This window comes from Athene cunicularia (assembly GCF_003259725.1).
Source record: "Athene cunicularia isolate RWA chromosome 1 unlocalized genomic scaffold, athCun1 chr1_part2, whole genome shotgun sequence".
NCBI lineage: Eukaryota > Metazoa > Chordata > Aves > Strigiformes > Strigidae > Athene > Athene cunicularia.
This window is the reverse complement of record NW_020799092.1, coordinates 26289869-26290525: the sequence shown is the minus strand read 5'-3', so window position 1 is coordinate 26290525 and position 657 is coordinate 26289869.

Sequence of the window (657 nt, the reverse complement as noted above, 5' to 3'; positions counted from 1 at the left end):
GCTGGTATGTTCCCTCAAACTGCACCGTGAAAGATCTGGTAATTCTCACTAATCTTCATTCAATGAGATTTCATCATAGAAAATTCTAAGTAGGTTTAGGTAGGATGGCAGTTTTTGGATTAAAGATAATACATCTTAAAATAGCGAGGCAGAAATATAAAAGCAAATCTAGAAAAGCCAATAAGTTGTGAATCATTCAATAAAATAAGATCTAATGGTAGAAGTGTATTACAGTAGAGTTAAAGTAATCTTTGATGGTTTGTTTTTGGTTTTTTTTTTTTTTCATCACCTGTTAGGTTTTGTATATAAATTCAGTAAGTTGCGGTGCCTGGAAACAGATTTTGATTTGCTAGATTGATATCTGCATGTAAGAGCTTTAGTCACGAGTATATTTAGATTGGGAGCAGACCAATACAGATTTATTTTACAACACACACAATACTAGGAGTCCCATACAAGCTTGTGCATGATTTTCTGACAGATGTATCTGTATAAAAACAAGCAGGCAGTATGCGCTTGGCCACTTTTTCAAATGTCAGAGTAACTTTAAAAATGAAATTGAATTAACACTGATTTCACCGCTCCATTGTTCATTATTTTATTTTAAAATAATTCAAAAATTAATCTATTTAGACTAAAAAAAAAAAAGGGGGGGGG